This window comes from Hylobates moloch, unplaced genomic scaffold, assembly GCF_009828535.3.
Source record: "Hylobates moloch isolate HMO894 unplaced genomic scaffold, HMol_V3 SCAFFOLD_5, whole genome shotgun sequence".
NCBI classification, from domain to species: Eukaryota; Metazoa; Chordata; class Mammalia; order Primates; family Hylobatidae; genus Hylobates; species Hylobates moloch.
In genome coordinates, this window is record NW_026652280.1 from 130404609 (window position 1) to 130423057 (window position 18449).

The 18449-nt window shown below is 34.7% G+C and overlaps 1 long non-coding RNA gene across 1 annotated transcript in view; it reads left to right on the forward strand.

The window, feature by feature from the left end:
* The window catches only part of LOC116468377 (uncharacterized), an 87513-nt gene that overhangs the window by 40992 nt on the left and 28072 nt on the right, over positions 1-18449 (forward strand). The window contains exons 3-4 of the long non-coding RNA XR_004248037.2: positions 10275-10340; positions 11056-11133. This is a non-coding gene — a long non-coding RNA (uncharacterized LOC116468377). The remainder of the gene's footprint in view (positions 1-10274; positions 10341-11055; positions 11134-18449) is intronic.

Here is an 18449-nt window from a genome sequence, read left to right on the forward strand (position 1 = left end):
AATCCAGGCTTAAAAGAAAAATATAAAAAAACTTTCACTGCCTTCTGTAGCACATGAGAAGGTGTTTAAATTGTTTGGTCTATTGGTCTACAGACACCTGGATGATACTTGTATTATGAGTTCAGCATAGCAGAAACACACCTGACCGATACAGATCATTTATAATCTGCTTCTAAAATAAACTCAATGGCAAACACAGCTTACTGAAAAAGAGAAATACAAGTGGCTCTTAAAAAATTAGTGGATTTTTAAAAAATTTTTGAAGATTTGGTAAGTTGAAATCTGAATAAAGAAGTACTTGTGAAAAGACAACTATAGATAATCAATAGTAATAAAGAAGGTAAAAATGAATTATTTCTTTAGTCATTTAGCAAACATCGATTGTCTCTTATTAATCAAAAACTGAGCTAGGTGCTGACATACAGAGATGAACAAAACAAAAAATAACTGGTTTCAAAGGAGTTAAAAACATATTAACATGGATATGGAAAATCTACAGATTCAGGTCTCATTTGCAATAGCTAAACTTCTTCCCCCTGCCATGGGTCTTTAGAAATAAATTTTCATTTCATCTCATTGAATTAACAATTTTGGATGTATGCAATTAATTTTGCATTTATCCACCAATGCAATAGATACCCCGTGTGGGAATAGCTCAAGGCTGGGGACTAAAGATGAGGAAGACATTTCCGTCTATCAGGGAATCTAGTCAGGTACTTATGTGCTTAAATAACAAAGTTTTTAATAAAAAATGCCATCATATTACTAAAACTATTACCAAAAATATCTAACCCTTATGGAGTGCTTATGTGATTTATATCCATTATCTCATTTAATCCTTATATCAATACTGTGACATAAGTACAAATATTATCTCAATCTTATAAGAAAACTGAGGCAAAAGGAAGTTAGGTAACTTGTCTAAAGTCATGGTGAAGGTTGATTCTAAAAACGCCATATTCTGTGCTCTTAATCACTACATTCAGAAGAATTTAGTTGAGATAGTGATTTTTCCTGATGAAATAATAAGAAAAAAAGCTTTATGGAGGAGTTATTATTAACATAGGAATATAAAAAATATCTTGAACTTTATATTCCCAGCTAAAAAGAAATAGATCGTAGCAGACCACCTTCTCAATGATAGCAAAAATAAAAGCTAGATAAAAACTTAAACCTGTTTGAACCCACCAGAAAGTAATCAAGGCAACCAAACTTGGAGACCCAGGATTCCAGAGAGAAGGAAAATTTGCTAAGAGTATTTTTCTTGGCAGCTTTTCCCTTTGAGTCATTAGTTAGTGCATATACAATGTGGGTAGAAAGGCTCAGAAGCTAAAAGAAGGCAAATGCTAAGAGGCAGAGAATTTCAGTGCTGTTTGGAGATTTTTAAATGAAGTTCAAAACCCAGCAAGGGGGAAAATCACAATAAACTTTCTAGGTATTTCTCTAACTCTCCTGAAATAGCATATACTAGGAATAATAGCAAATTAGAAGACCAGGCCTAAAACCAGTTATAAATAGCTTAATATCTAATTGCATTAAAGTGACTGACTTTTATACTAACTGGCTATCAGAGAGTTGCAAGACAGAGGATTAGTGATTTTGAAAGATAAGTTAGTAAAAAAAATACAAAATAGGATGGCAAACACAAAAAGGATAATATGACTTGTATAATACATAGAAAATACGTATATATGTGACAGACTCTCAGGACTGCAAAACAGACTGAATAAGGGGCAAAAATTACCCAGAACTGATGAAAGACATTAAGCCACATATTCAAGAAACACTATAAAGCCCAATCAGAATGAGAACAAAGAAATCATTTTCAGGCACATTATGGTAAAGTTAATGAAAACTAATGACAAAGAGCAAAATCTTAGAAACATCTAATAAAAAGATAAATTACTTTCAAAGAAACAATTTTATAATTATTAACTTGCTTCTCAATGAAGACAATAGCAGTTAGAAAAGACTGACATGGCATCTTTAAAATGCTGAAAAAAAATAGTTGTTATAGTAGAATTCTCCTCAGAGTAAATATTCTCCAAAAATGAGAGTAGAGAGATTTCCTTATAAACAAAAACAAAATATATATGAAACAACAATAATAATAATGTATTGTGACATTTAATCAAAACACATGACAAAATAACAAATGGAAAAGGGGTAACTGAAGTGTTCTAACATCCTTGCCTTACCTAGGAATGCTAATTTATATGACATTTAGAAGTGAGAGATCTACAGAAGAGCCACCAAAAGGACAAACAAAATAGAATTTTAAAAGTGAATTAATATAACTTAAAAGTTAATAGAGGAGAAAATATGATAACAAAAAAATACTTGATAGGCCCAAAAAAAGAAAAGGAGAGAAAAGAAGTCTAGACCAAGTGGGAGAAATAAAATAAAGCATTAAGATGGTAGATTTAAATCCAAATGTATCAGTAATTACTTAAATTAATAATAGTTATTAAATGTCTATTAAATTATCCAATTAATAGTCAAGATTGTCAGAATAAAAACCACTGCCAATTATATACAGTGGTTTTTAAAAGAGATAAAAAATAACTACACAAAAATTGTAAAGTCAAATAAAAGAAAAAAGGTATAACATTCAAAGGATAATCAAAATAAACATGTAATTATGCTAAGATAAGAAATAGCAGACTTTAAGACAGGAAGTATATTGGAGGTAAAGAGGGGACATTTTGTAATGATAAAAAGATCAATTTAAAATTTAAAATTTGTATGCACCTAACTACATACCTTAGAAAGCAAAACTGAAAAAAATTAATGAATAAATAAGTACACAAATACGGTGAAAGATTTTTAACACAAAATTCACAAAAAGTCATAGGATAAGGCACATAAAAAAATCAGTAAAAATATAGAATACTCAAAAAGTAAGATTAATAAGCATTGGCCTAATCGATCATATAGAGCACTGCATTCAACTGCATAATATATAGGAGTACACATGCAATATTTCTCAAAATGTTTATATCCTGGACTATATGTACATGAGGCAAATCTCAACATATATCAAATAATTGAAATAATACAAAGTGTGTTTTTTTACTACTATGGAATTAAATTTGAAATTAGTGACTGTTAACCCCCTAAAGTTTGAAAATTAAATAATCCATAATTTTTTAAAGAATCAACAAAATAATAAAAATATTTTGAATCAAAATATAACCAAAAAAGAATATATAAAATTTGTGGTATGGAGTTACAGTCATTTTTAGAAAAAATTTTATAGCCTGCAAATTATATATTTAAAGATAAAAACCTGAAAATTGATTATCTGTATGTATCCATTTGAAGATGTTAGCAAAAGAGCATAAGTTTAAACCTAAATAAGGCAGAATGAAGAAAATAATAAGGAATCAAATTTAATAAAATAGAAAACAAGCACACAATAGATAAAATCAGCAAAATCAGAAGTTGTTCATTTCAAAAGCCAAAATTTGATAAATACATATGAAGACTAACCAAGAAAATGGAGCAAAAAGTTACAAATTACCAATACTAAGTAATAAAAGGAGGGGCATAACGATAGAGCCTACAAACATTAAAAGATATTCAATGACTATCATGAACACCTTTTTTCCTCAAAATTAAAAATTTAAATAAAATAAATGAGAATCATATCTGTAATTTGTTTTCAAAATGTGCAAAAGGAAAAACAATTTTCAACTAATCTTTAAGGCCAGCATAACCTGATACAAAACTTGATAAAAACATAAGTTACTGGTCAATCTTTGTTATGAACATTGATTAAATATCTTAAAGTGATATTAGCATTCCAAACTCAACAATGTATATAAAGGATAATATATTACCACCATGTTGAACATTTTGTAGAAATGCAAATTTCATTTAATATAAAAAAATCAAGAAATTGTAAGTCTACAGTGGAAAAGCTTGGGAGACCCCAGTTTAACCAAGTGATCAGAGTTAATGTTGCTATTATTGGGAAAGGATATACCATGTTCAGAGATTGAAAGATCCAATATTTTAAGATGTCAATTCTCTGTATATTGATATATAGACTAAAATTCCCCATTTGTGTAAAGTAAAATTATTATTCTAGAAATTATATGGAAAATTAAAGGACTCAAACTAGCCTCTCTAAGATGTAAAGTCGCAAAACATATTACCACATATGAACATTATAAGCTCATTGAGATTACACAAGTGTTATTGAAATTAAGGACTGAAAAACAGATTAGTGGATCAGAACAATTTAGAAACGAAACTACATAGTCACTTGATTTATTACACATAACCCTGCAGAACAGAATCTTTTCAATACATGGTGCTGGATAAATTTAGTGTCCATATTAAAAAAATAAAACTGCCAGCCACTTCACAATTATAAATAAATTCCTCATATAGATTTAAATTCAAAAGATAAAAAAATTAAAGTATCTATATAAAGCTGCACTAGTCAATAAGGTAGCCATTAGTCACATGGGTATTTAAATTTACATTTCAATTAATTAAAATTAAAAACAATTAAAAATTCAGTTCCTTAGTTGTATTAGTCACATTTCAAGTGTGCAATAGCTAGCTTTTGCCACAATCCTGTGGCTAGCAGCCACTGCATTGAGCAACAAAGATATGGAACATGTCCATCACTGTAGAAAGTTCTGTTGGGCAGTATCAGCAGAGGTTTACATAAGATACCATCTTTATGACTAGGGCTAGGAGAAAAGAAACTAACCATAAAGGAAGAACTGACAATATATATAGAACTCTTAAAAACTGACAACAACAACAACAAAAAAGAAAAATGGACAAAATCATGAAATGTTTATAATAAATGATAGACAAATGGCTTTTTAATATATAAAAGAAATGCTTAATGTTACTCATAATAAGAGAAAAAATGATAAAAGTACACTGATGTATTATTTTTAACTGTCAAATTACTGGCCAAAAGATTGGCCACAGGCTGTTCAACAGAGGTAGGGGAATGGGCACTCTCCTAGTGGGGGTGCAAAATGGTACAGCCACAGTAAAGGTAAACTTGGTAATATATATGGAAATTATATATTCATTGCCACATGACTCAGCAATCCCACTTCTAGGATTTTAGTCTGAAGATACAAAAAAAAAAAAAAAAAACCATAGGTACAAGATTACTCGCAAGTAAAAATTGGAAGCAACCTAAATACCATACAGAAAGTCAAATACGCTCTGGCACATTCACACATTGGAGTACTATGTAGCTGCCAAATATTAATTAGTAAAATAACTAATCAGTACAAGCAATGATAAAAAAATCTCTTTAATGTGACATTAAAGAGATTTTTAATGTCACATTAAAAATCTCTTTAATGTGAGTGATTTCTAGGATGCATTGTTATATGAAAAAAGCAAGATGCAAATGAAAAACCTATAATATGCTACCTTTCTTCTAAGAAGCGAGAGGAAATTAGAATATGTATGTCTATACTTGTTTAATTTCACTGAAACAAACACAGGAATAATGAACTAGAAAGTAATAAAATTGATTACCTACAGGGTTGTGAGTTAGGTGGAAGGGGTATAGATGTGAGTGTGATTTTTTTTTGCATATATATTTTATATAGTTTTCATTGTGAACTATGCTTTTTTTTAAACAAATTTTAGAAAATTAAATCAACAAAGATGAAGAAAAGAAACTTCAAACTGGAGATACGCAGAAACAAACTTAACTTTGTAGCTCACTAAAAAAAACTACAAAAAAGAAAAAAAAGAATTAATCCAGGTAATTTTGGAATGCTGTATTCTGATTATACAGCCTCAGAGGGATATATTCTAAGGACTAAAAAAATGCAAAGAAATTCCTTACTGTTATTAAAAGGTTTGTTTTGCTAGTAGTATGGATGTAGCAATTCTGAAATTATGTTTTACATATTATAGGATAGAGCAAATATGTTAATGTTGTGGGCGAGACAGGATGTACAAATGGTACAAGTCAGAAACACAGGGATGAAGTACAAAGTCATGAAGCAGATGAGATTGCCCAGGGTATAGTGAGAGGGAAAGACTGTTTTTAAGAGGTAGGAGAAATTCCTACATTTCAGCAGTGGACCGCTTTTGAGGAACTCATGGTGTGTTTTTTCTCTTCCCCTTTTTCTTGTCAGGTTGAATAAATGTGTTATAGACAACAAGATGACTCTTTAAAATGCAAAAAAGTCCAGGTGCAGTGGCTCACGCCTGTAATCCCAGCACTTTGGGAGGCTGAGGCAGGCGGATCACCTGAGGTCAGGAGTTTAAGACCAGCCTGGCCAACATGGCGAAACCCTGTCTCTACTAAAAATACAAAGAAATTAGCTGGCTGTAGTAGCGGGCGCCTGTAATCCCAGCTACTTAGGAGGCTGAGGCAGGAGAATTGCTTGAACCTGGGAGGCGGAGGCTGCAGTGAGCCGAGATCGTGCCACTGCACTCCAACCTGCGCAACAGTGTGAGACACCATCTCAAAAAAAAAAGAAATTGCAAAAAAAAAAAAAAAAAAGAAACCTCTCAATGATGGTCAGGCAACGTCTTTTAATATAATGTGTAAGATACAAAAAAAATCTCAGTTCAGGGTTTTATTATGAATATTTTTGGAGATACTGAGCAGTTTCCTGAGGCAAGATTTTTTTTTTAATTAGAGACTTCTGACAACTCACGTTTTAAAAATAAGCTGTACATTAAAAGATATGAATGAAGAATATTATTGATTTGAGTAAAAAAGTTCACTCAGGTTCATAAAATGGAACAAGATCATGTCCTTTGCAGGGACATGGATGGAGCTGGAAGCCATTATCCTCAGCAAACTAACAGAGGCACACAAAACCAAATACTACATGTTCTCACTTAAAAGTGGGAGCTGAACAATGAGAACACATGGACACAGGGAGGTGAACAACACACACTGGGGCCTGTCATGGGAGTTTGGGGGAGGGAGAGCATCAGGATAAAGAGCGAATACATGCATTAGCTATTGATAGGTGCAGCAAAACACCACGGCACATGTTTACCTCTGTAACAAACCTGCATATCCTGCACATGCAGCCCGGAACTTATAAAATAATAAAATAAAATAAAATATTTTAAAAAGTTCACTCAGGATCAAAACGTGCATACACATTGGCTTGATTGCAAATACAGAAAGCACATTTGCCTTTTCTGAAGTGCCCTGGGATCAGTGCATCATTCATTTTGTGGGGTTGTCAGGCTGCTTGGTGGGAAGTCAGTCACCACATCAACAGACACAAACATTTTGAAAAGAATTCTTGGGGTTTTAGAGAGTCAATGAATAACCATCTTCTCTCCTGTATTCTAGTTTTGAAAACAATGAGAAATAACTGACCAAAAATGAGATAAAATTTACACCATTATCACCGGTAAACATTTGATTGGCAGTAATGGCCCTGCGGTAGGTCAATGGTCCTGCAGCACTCTCAGTCCTTGGTGGTCTAGACACTCACCTAAAGGAACGTGTGGAATGGAAGAGGTGACACACTCATTGCTGAGTTACTTCGGTCAGGGTTGGAGATGGAAGAAAATATATAAATAAATCCTTGGTCATTTTTTAATAGATTTCCCAATCATTAAATGTGGACACAACAGTCAGTAATTTCACTTTAATTTCATAAGAAACAATGAGTAAGAAAATGAGACAAGATATGAGGAATGTTAATCTAGAAGCAGTCCCTCTCCTTGGAAACAGGAACTAGAATCATATTTTAAATTCTTGTGGTTGCCTTTGGACTGCAAATACCAAGAATTAACAAGTATCTGTTTAATGAATGTGACCTAGTTTCAAGTAAAACTGATTTGGTTAAAAACCAAAACTATTCATTAAAAAGCGATGATATTTGATAAATACAAATATATTTCTTAGAATTACTGCAAAGTTTTTGGCCTTAGAATTATTGTAAAGTTACTGTAAGCAACTTTTACATCTCATGGGCTTTTGAAAAATACATTTTTTTAACTATAAAACTGGTAAATTTGGCAGTATTAATGATGTAAAGAAGAGTCAGAATTGTGATATTCCAGGGCTAAATGTATCTTGCAAATTTTAAGAATGTTTGAGTAGTCATGTAGAATGACACCCTGCAATAATAAGCCTTGCCATAATATCAATTTGGAGATACAATAGCACAATTGGAGCTTGACTCCTATTCTTCACAGTAGGCTCACCTAGGCCATTTCATTAGCCTTGTAATTTCATGATCCCGAATTTTTTGTAATCAAAAATGGTTCTGGTAGAATTTTATTATATATATTTATCAAAATTATATAGTGACTAGCATAAGGCCTACAATTCTGCATCATTTATGGCTAAAATATATTTACTATTGTTTATTTGTTTTGTTTTTTGAGACAGAGTCTTGCTTTGTTGCCCAGGCTGGAGTGCAGTGGCATGATCTCAGCTCACTGCAACCTCCACCTCCTGGGTTCAAGAGATTCTCCTGCCTCAGCCTCCCGAGTAGCTGGGATTACAGGCACCTGACACCAAGCCCGGCTGATTTTTGTATTTTTAGTAGAGATAGGGCTTCACCATGTTGACCAGGCTGGTCTTGAACTCCCAACCTCAGGTGATCTACCTGCCTCGGCCTCCCAAAGTGCTGGGATTATAAGCATGAGCTACTGTGCCGGGGCATTATTAGATAGATTAACTAAGCTATATTTCTCTGTGATAGGTTTACATATTATACATTGTTTTCTGATAAAATAAATGATTAGTGAAAATATTTCAATGTCCCTAATCAAAATGGCAGTTGTTGATGATGACGTAGATTGAGCATTGTATCAGGATGTGTCTAATTATGCCTCATGTTAACAGAATAATAAGCCTACTTAAGGAAAAATATCTTAGTTTGGGATTTCTAGAAACAGTGCCTGAGATGGGGGTTCTTATGAAAGTGATTTACTAAGGAATACTGCCAGGGATTTATTGAAGGGAGTGAAGATAAAGAGGAAGAAACTAAGTAAAGATACGGTTTTAGGAGAAGTATAGACTCAATCAGATCACACTGCAAGTGCTGAAGAGTATATCACATTACAGAGTTTGGTCCACCCAGAGGCCAGGAACTGGGCTTTTAAAGACCCTGCCAAGCAGTGATCACGCGCCAGGGTAAATCCCAGGCTTCTTCCAGCAAGGCAGCGCCTATCAACTAAGGGCAATTTTCGGCAGAAGGTGCAAATGTGATGATCCTTCCCAGCCAATGCCTGCAGAAGTAGGGGTACAGACTTCACAGGCTGCTAAAGGGAATCTGGGTGAGTACCCAGGTAATTTTTAATTATTAATAATTATTAATTATCTTGACTGTATTATGTTATATAGCTAGAACTCAGCTCATCTCCCTTAGCCCCCAGTTGAATTTCTGAGCTTTGCTCTTGCTTAAGACTTATTTAGAAACACCTAGGCTTCCTTTTCTGTATCACATTCATTGGGCACAAAGTGCGATCTATTTTATCCACTAGTAAGGAGTTGCACAGCAACTATATTTTAAAGGTGCATGTCTCCTTTTGGATAATGTAAAGATAATACTTGAATATAAAAAGTTAAAGAGTTTTGAATCCACTTGGATAGTTTCTCCACTGATGGGAAACCTGCACCTCTTTTTACGGTTACTTTGGAAATCTGGAAGGTATGTGTTTAACAAAATGGATTTTTCACATAAGTGGAAATTTCATTATTTATTCAGGCTCACCACCTTCTCATTGGTTCATGGAATGTTAAAATTGTTCTCACACGTTTTTAGATGTTATCCATTCTGGATAGGAAATATAAGCTGAAATCTGGCGACGATGTATGCAGAATATGGCTGGTTATTTTCCAATTATCTACTCTTCCCTTTTTCTATTTTAATAGAGCTCCTGAATTTTAGCTGGATACATGACCACCCAGAATAAAGATTATATATTTCAAGTCTCTATTGCAGTTATGTGTGGCCACATGACTAAATTGTGGTGAAAAGGATTTGATTGGAAATGATAATTTCAACTTCTGGGTCCTGACCTTCAAAGGATGAATGTCTCTCCCCCACCCCTTCCCTTATCCTTTCTCCCTCCTGCCAACTGGAACACAGATACAGTGGTGATTCGTCTTGGATCAATGAATATAAAGCAAGTTTCTAAGTATGGCATGGTAACAAGATAGAAGAAATCTGGTCCTAGACACAGCAGAGCCTGCATACCAGCCTGAGATACTTCAAACTAGTTTGTTACATGTGACAGAAGTGAACTTGTATGACATTAAGTCACTTCATTTTGGGTTTCTGTTTCAGAAGAATGTATCCTCTATCCAGCAAGCCTTTTTCAATAAAATCATTATGTACTCCACCTACAACAAGGTAGGAATGAATCCCTCTGATATTTTAAAAGAATAACTACAAGCAACATTTTGACCTATTGCTTTTATTTAAATGCTTTTTTATTACTAGAAAATTGGAGATAAAGCAATGACCCACAAAAATATTTTATTAACAGATACTTAATCCACAGTTTGAATGAGAATCAACTATTGTTATACTGTGTTACAAAGGGATATATATTAGTTCAGGTTTATGAAAAGCTCTGAAAATGGTACACACATAAAAGCACAAGGTATGTATCTTAAAAAATGAATTATGCAGAGAAAGTTTATCTAGAAAGAAAGAAGAAAAACATATATATATATATATAAAGAAAATAGAAGTGAATGTTAAATGCTATTTCTACAAATTATCTCTACACACCTCAAAGTCACAAACTATTGTTAGGAAGCATTATGGTCTCATGCTTTATAAAATGAGTTGTTTGAATTTAGGATGTCTATTAGACATCAATTCTCAATAGCAACAAGATCTTTGAAAAAGTAGTATTTATTTATGTTTATTGTCCTAAAGCTAGGACATACACCAACACAGAGAAAGAAATTAACTTTCTCAGTAGAAACCTCAAGTTCGTTAAATTACAACATTTTAAAAGATGCTGTCAAGACTACAGGTTGCATTTTAAATAGGTTGAATTTAAAATATTTTTTGTTATACAACAACATAACCTCCTCTTTAATATACTTGGTTTCAGGAAAGAAAACAAAGTTCTGTGAATAACTAAATCATCATAATGAAACAAAATAAGTAGAAAGCAAGAGTGTTTTGAAAGGTGAGCTGAATTATTAACTTCAGACTATTTTTTTTTAACAGCATATAACATGAACTAGGTATTTGTTGTGTCAATAATTCACCCTAGAGCAATCCAACAGCAGAAAGAACGCAATAGTTTTAGTTATTTCCCTGTATTAGAATGTGAGCTAAAACAAAATGATTAAGTGTAAAAAAGAAACTGCTCATACTATGTTCTCATTTTATGAAAATTGTTACTTAGGTATCAGATCATTCAAATATTTAGAAATTACTTTTTTTTTGCATTTCTGTGGACTGAGTTTCTGCTAAAGTTTATGAATGTTTTGAGCCATGACTATGTTCCAGGAGCTGAGTAAATCGTAAGAGATAGAAAGATGAGTGGGACAAGATGCTTCCTTCAAATCTATTGGAGGGGTGAAGACACACAGTGGGGGTGTGTAGACTGGTACAGGTATTTGAGAGGGCACTATGTCAGTAGTCAGCCTAATTAAAAATGCAAGCATTATACAAACTAGGAATGTCTCTCCTCCTTACATGTTTCAGGGAAAATTTTATGTGCCCATTAGAAAACATGTAGTAGAGTATTCACTACAATATTTGTAGTAAAAGAAAGTTGGGGGCAATTTAAGTAACTGTCACTAATAGTGAGTGTTCACTATAAATGTTGTAAAGCAGTTGAAGGCAAAGGAACAGATGCGTATAGATATATAGACCAAAATGATAGACCACAGAAACATAACTTGGGTGAGAGAGTAAAAATCAAAAGTCTAAAGTATAGTAACATTAATGTCAGGTAGAACATATACATGCAAAATAATATTTCATGTTTTACAAGGAAACCTAAAAATGAAAGAAGAGACCTTAAACACTTTCAAATAAATGACCATTAGAAAAGAAGAAAAGTGAAGTGCAGAACGAGAATAAGAGGAGAGAAATAAATTAAACAAACAAAATAATTAATAAATGAAAAAGAATAAATAAGAAACTCAAAATGAGGGCCATTCATTGGAAAATGATGGTATTTGATCATGAGCTAGTTGAAGTGAATAAACTCTCCACCACTAATGTAAATATAACCCTGAAATTTAAACAACTATGAGCTGGGTTTCTGAAAATAAGTAGTCTAGATATTCGGAAAAAAATTTATTACCAAACAGTTGAAATTGCCAAACTTGAAAATCAAAACTCTAGATGAATTTGCAAGAAAAAGAAAAGTAGGAAAATACTTTTTATTTTATTTTATTACCAAACAGTTGAAATTGCCAAACTTGAAAATCAAAACCCTAGATGAATTTGCAAGAAAAAGTAGGAAAATATCAATGTGATAAACAGAAACTGATGTTGAACTTACTTTGAGAAGCAGAAACCTGTTTGTTTTTGTTTTTAACATAATAGCTATATGGGGAAGGAGGCAAGGCCTTGGACCCACCTGAGGTAGTGTTGGAACTGAGAATATAATTAAAAAGTCCATATCTTCTTTTTCTTTTTTAAATTTATTATTTTTTTAAATTATACTTTAAGTTCTGGGGTACATGTGCAGAATGTGCAGGTTTGTTACATAGGTATACATGTGCCATGGTGGTTTGCTGCACCAATCAACCCATCATCTACATTAGGTATTTCTCCTAATGCTATCACTCCCCTAGCACCCCCAGCCCCTGACAGGCCCCGGTGTGTGATGTTCCCCTTCCTGTGTCCATGTGTTCTCATTGTTCAGCTCCCACTTATGAGTGAGAACATGCAGTGTTTGGTTTTCTGTTCTTGTGTTAGTTTGCTGAGAAAGATGGTTTCTAGCTTCATCCATGTCCCTGCAAAGGACACAAACTCATCCTTTTTTATGGCTGCATGGCATTCCATGGTGTATATATGCCACATTTTCTTTATCCAGTCTATTATTGATGGGTATTTGCATTGGTTCTAAGTCTTTGCTATTGTGAACAATGCTGCAATAAACATAAGTGTGCATGTGTCTTTATAGTAGAATGATTTATAATCCTTTGGGTATATACATAGTAATGGGATTGCTGGATCAAATGGTATTTCTAGTTCTAGATCCTTGAAGAATCGCCATACTGTCTTCCACAATGGTTGAACTAATTTACACTCCCACCAACAGTGTAAAAGAGTTCCTATTTCTCCACATCCGTTCCAGCATCTGTTGTTTCCTGACTTTTTAGTGATCACCATTCTAACTGGTGTGAGATGGTATCGCATTGTGGTTTTGATTTGCATTTCTCTAATGACCAGTGATGATAAACATTTTTTCATATGTTTGTTGGCTGCATAAATGTCTTCTTTTGAGAAGTGTCTGTTCATATCCTTCGTCCACTTTTTGATGGTTTTTTTTTTCTTGTAAATTTATTTAAGTTATTTGTAGATTGAGGATATTAACCCTTTGTCAGAAGAATAGATTGCAAAAATTTTCTCCCATTCTGTAGGTTGCCTGTTCAACCCGATGATGATAGTTTCTTTTGCTGTGCAGAAGCTCTTTAGTTTAATTAGATCCCATTTGTCAATTCTGGCTTTTGTTTCCACTGGCCTTGGTGTTTTAGTCATGAAGTCTTCGCCCATGCCTATGTCCTGAATGGTATTGCCCAGGTTTTCTTCCAGGGTTTTTATGGTTTTAGGTCTTACGTTTAAGTCTTTAATCCATCTTGAGTTAATTTTTTAATAAGGTGTAAGGAAAGGATCCCGTTTTTGTTGTTGTTGTTGTTGTTTTGAGACAGCATCTCGTTCTGTCACCAGGCTGGAGTGTAGCGGCACAATCTCGGCTCACTGAAACCTCTGCCTCCCAGGTTCAAGCGATTCTCCTGCCTCAGCCTCTCAAGTAGCTGGGATTACAAGCGGGTGCCACCATGCCCAGATAATTTTTGTATTTTTAGTAGAAACGGGGCTTCACCATGTTGGCCAGGATGCTCTTGATCTCCTGACTTCGTGATCTGCCCACCTTGGCCTCCCAAAGTGCTGGGATTACAGGCGTGAGCCACTGCACCTGGCTGAAAGCCCATATCTTTAGGTAATAGAGAATTTGTAGCTATAGTGCTATCCTTATGTGGGTGTGCCTGAGTGACACAAAAATCTCAAGTGAAAACATTATTTTAAAGTAGAATTAGGTTTTTCATGCCCAGAGTGCCTGGCAGTAACAAGCACACACCCTCTCTAGAGCACTATACCTCAATTCACACCCCAAATATTTCACAGATTCAGTCACTTATACAAACCAAGATTAAAATCACATGAGGAAATAAGGTATGAGAAAGAATTGAAGAAAAAAATTATATAAAGAATAAACTCCTCCAAAAGTTTTATATTTTATAGAATAATTAAGCAAAGAATATAAAATGACTATATTAAAAATGATTAAAGAGACAAAACGTGGGTTCAAAGGATGAGTAATGAAAAAAGTCCATAAAAATGATCAGATAATACCTTCAGAAAAAGTACTCCATGTAGCTCCTAGAAATGGAAATATATATAGAATGATTGGAATGAATCTGAAACCAACGTTGTAGACGAAAGAATACACGTGATTGAAGAGTAAATTTGTTAAGTGGTAGATTAATCAAAAGAAATTGTCAAATGAAGTACAGAAATAAAGGAAATGGAAAATTAGAAAGATGTTAACAGGCATGAAGATAAGAATAGTTATTCAAAGATAAACCTAATTAAAATTTTAAAGGGAAAAAATAGGGAGAATGGAGGCAAGACAACAATGAGAATGAAGATTCCAGACTGATTAAGTGTAAGAATTATCAGATTCAAAAGGCAGAAATGAAACCCTAGTAGATGACTGAAAGAGACCAACCAGAAAATCTTAAATTTAGCCATAAACAATCAACTATACTAGAAGCTGACTTTCTCATAGTAATGATAAAAACCGCAAGAAAGAAAAATAATAGCTGATGGACAATGACTATCAACATAAAATTCTGTACCCTGTAAGATTATCAATCCGGGATATGGTTAAAATAAAGACATTTTCAGATGAGAATTTGTCAAGTATAGACTTAAGGAAATTCTCAAGGTGGTAGTTAAGGAAAAAAGGAAAATAATCAGGTTATAATGATGTGAGATATAAGAAAGCATGGTGAGTGAATAACTTTAAAAATCACATGTATCATTCTAAACAAATATTGGCTGTGTAAACAGTAATATTAATCTCTACGTAAAATGATAAAGATTAAAGATGATATTGACTACCCATGACAGACAATATGAAGTTGGAATTACTGGAGTTAAAAGAGTTCTGAAATATGTGTATTATACTGAAGTGTAGAAATGTTAACTGTAGATTTTAAGTATACTGTATTAAAGGTTTAGTAGTAAGAGAATATGAATACAGTATATCATTTTTAAAAATAAAGAATAAAAATAAAATGAAACATCAATTTAAAGAATGCAGGAAAATTAGATAAAAGAAGCATAGAAACACAAGGGAAATATAAAGCTGAAAAAAGATGGCAAACTTAATTCTAAAGATATTATTAATCACATAAATGTAAAATGACTAAATTCATAGGTAATTTACCTCAGATCTCAGATTTCAAATATTTGATGATTTGTTTTATGAAATCAAGTTAACCTTATTCTTTAGCCTGTCAGGGCATGTTCTGACTCCAAGACTGGCGGAGAAAAGATGAATTAACAGAGAAAAAGATTTTGGTTTGATTTACAACAAACAACAAACAATAATATTTTCACAATTGTAAGCATTCAAGAATGGAGTGGTCTTCCTTTTGAGACAGTGAATGCCTCCTCCCTGAAAGTCACTTGTCAAGTATGTTAGAGAAACTGAGGTTTGTTTGTTTGGGAAGAATAAAATACAAATGGCCTCTGCGGCCTCTATAATCGTAAAAGCACATATAAAATTCTAACTATGCATTTATTCCAGGGAGATTTATGTACTGTGTGGGTTTTCTCACATAAAAGACAAATCCCAGAGTATCTCTCTTCTTGCAGAGTTCTAATCTGTACTTTCTTTTCATAACTCAGCCCCTCGGTCATTTACCATTCATTATGTTGCTATTTGGGATCTCTGAGAATTCCAACAGTTCCCTGGCCTCAAGTAGCTCACACTTTTGATGAAAAACTGACATATGTAGACAGTTTTTCTATAGTGCTGTGAGTTCCAAGACAGAAGTAGGAAAAAAATTCTGAAAGAATACAGTGGAGAGCTCATTAGTATCTCCCAGTAAGTAGGCTACAAGGAGGACAAATATTCACAGAGGAGAGTTTGAATTTATTATGGAAGGGGAGTAAAAATTTGCCAAGTGGAAAAAGAGAAATAAGGAATATCAGCCACACTTTAGCTTCTGGATTTGAAAACTGCATAGATTTAACAAACCGCAAATGTTTTAGTATGACTGGAGGACAAAGACCTATGGAAACAGAGAGGTCACAGATCATAAGGGGCACATTAAGAATTATTGGACTTTATCCTATAGTTGATGGGAATAGTTGAAGAGTTTTTAAGGAGAGAAATTACTCAAAATTATGAAAGTACATACTCTGGAGACAAATCATAGAAGATATTTCTAAAGTCAAAAAATTATTATTTTATTACCATTCTCTCAATTTGGATTGTTTGCCCCATTGCTGTTCTCTGTTAGTGCATATAATTGAGAATCAACTTGAGTACATTTCTAGCTTCATGATCATCATTATTCTGAGGAACATCCATCATATGAGAAGTTTCAGAAAATTTCTTGTGACCCTACTTAATTTTGTTGCTAGTTATAGATGCTTATTGACAGCAAAGAAAGGAAAAAGGCAAAGTGTGTTTAACCAGGTTAAAATGTTAAACTTTGTAAATGTTATTATAGAAGCATGACTTCTTCAGAGGGGAAAAACCTTACAGACAACCTTTAGAGGTTTCAGTGTACATCATTTCCATAATAAGTCTCCATTGTCCTTGTTTGAAGTACTCATTCTGCCCACACTATAGCCTGCACACCAGGCAACCCAATAGGGCTTTGTTTTATCTGTGTTCTTGGCTCCCAGTTCCTAGGAGGCTCCTCAACCCATTGATCAGAGTGCTACCTATTTGTTTGCACTGCAGCACCACTAGGGAGTTTCCCAGTGACTTGCTGAGGATTGCACTGCAGTAAGCAGGGAAACTTTATGAGGCTGACCCTTCATGTAAACCTCTAACATAACATTAACCTGCCCACTGGCCCATATCACAGTGGTAAAAAAGAATAATATTCTTTTAGGCTTCTCAGAAGAAATTACTACTCATAATTTTCACAAAATGCACTCTGTCATCTAATCGTGCTCTTCTCCATGCTCCTGCCTTCCATGAGAAGTATCAGAAAAGGAGAGAGAGCAACATGGCCACTACATGCAGACAAATGGAACAGCTCCCACACAGGATTGAGACAACTGGTGTACTCTGAACAGATGTTCAGAGGGAAGGTTCCAAGAGTGGACAGAGGGAAGACACAGAAAGTGGGCTGAAGCAGGAGAAAGCTGGGAACTCTGCATGGACTACCACACACCGGGACCCATTTTTGAACCACAACAGCTCCAGGGTAATGGGTGAGTTGAACGGGCAAGGAGCAACCTGCTCTTGCTATAGGCCTCTGGAAACCCAGCAAGAGGGGAGCTCTTGACCACCATGGACAGTTTAGGTGGCAGGGAGAGCTGTTTAAAGAAATGGTAGCAACAGCAAGCCAGCTGATGTAGAGTCCAGAAGATTTGGTGCTGGAGCATCTACAGTAGAGACCAGCCAGGGAAGGCCATCCCCCTGGGCTCAACTTGCTCCTATAAGAGACTTCAGCCCTACGGGAATTGTTGGACCTGATTGCTGCAGAGCAGTCTTGCACATCAGATGGGGCTGGTCCAACCCATGTATCCTTTGGTCTGTTGACCTCTCCTGGGGCTCCAGCCTGGCCATGCCTGCTCACAGGGCAGTCTCAAGGGCCCTGGGGGCCCACATCATAGCTTCTGTGCTGGTGGACTGTGCCTGACCTGTGGGAGAGCTCCAGCAAGGTGGCTTCTATGGCCATGCACCAGATCTCACGCTCCCTTCACATACTACAGCTTCCCCTGGGCCCCTGGTAACTCCCCACATCACTCTGTGGGCACATGTCTGCATGAGTAGGTTTTTCTTTACCTACCAACATGAGGGAGTACAGTTTACCACCCATCACCCCCCCGCTGACTGCCATTGCAGAGAGAGCTTTGGTAGCCACAGACCCAGCAAGCCATGCCTCTACCAGTGCCCCACTCTGCACTAACAGTAGGCAGAGAACAGTGGATCCTCCCACACCCTAAGCAATCACTTCTGCTTGCAGGGCACAGAGAAGGCACCCAGACCTGCACCTACCAGTAATC